Here is a 672-nt window from a genome sequence, read left to right as displayed (position 1 = left end):
GGAGGCCTGAATGAATTCATTAGGCACTGTTGCAACGAAAGTTTTGCTCCAAACATAAACATCCAGCCAATTTTGAAGCAATGGTGGTACAATGGATTTGCTTGAAATGAGCCAGTCTTGCTAACTGTCAGAGTGCTGGGGATTAAGTTTTAGAAGTATGTAATTTCTGGGGGAAAGCACATGGATATTTCTATACCGCACCTTACTTTGTGACACTGAGGAGTAGGGTCCTGCATGACAACATGCAAATTATCAGAGAGCCTTTACCTTGGGGCAACTGGACAGGATAGGTACTGGGAAAAGTTTTCAATAAGCAATAATCATGCCTTGGCTAAACCTCATCGGCTACGATACTGGGAAGTCCAGTGTTAGAGCAGATTTTCCACAGGGAAATACATGAGTTGGCTGACTCAACAAAATAAGGCTTATCTAGGAGCAGCAAGTTGAGAGTTTTGACAGCCATGCCTTGATGTTATGTCAGAGACTCTATCATCCACGAGTTAAAGGTAGCTGCTATCTTGATTACCAATGAAGGGACAGCTCCTGTGTCCTATAATCAATTTCCAGATCCTTAATTTTTTGCGGCATTCTGTCCCTTCCAGCATGGTTTCCTTTGTGCAACAGAATATCCAGCAAGTGGTGACAGTGACAGAGGGTACTGAGAGGGAATTT

General features: G+C 43.0%; 1 non-coding gene across 1 annotated transcript; it reads right to left on the bottom strand.

Moving 5' to 3' along the window:
* Nucleotides 1–233: 233 nt before the first annotated feature.
* On the bottom strand, nt 234–370 carry LOC140477530 (U4 spliceosomal RNA). Its single transcript, XR_011960762.1, has one exon. It is a non-coding gene; the product is annotated as a U4 spliceosomal RNA (small nuclear RNA).
* Nucleotides 371–672: the final 302 nt, after the last annotated feature.

Source organism: Chiloscyllium punctatum, chromosome 5 (genome assembly GCF_047496795.1).
Source record: "Chiloscyllium punctatum isolate Juve2018m chromosome 5, sChiPun1.3, whole genome shotgun sequence".
In the NCBI taxonomy this organism is placed as follows: domain Eukaryota; kingdom Metazoa; phylum Chordata; class Chondrichthyes; order Orectolobiformes; family Hemiscylliidae; genus Chiloscyllium; species Chiloscyllium punctatum.
The sequence above is the reverse complement of the archived record's forward strand: the minus strand, read 5'-3'. Positions and strand labels throughout refer to the sequence as shown.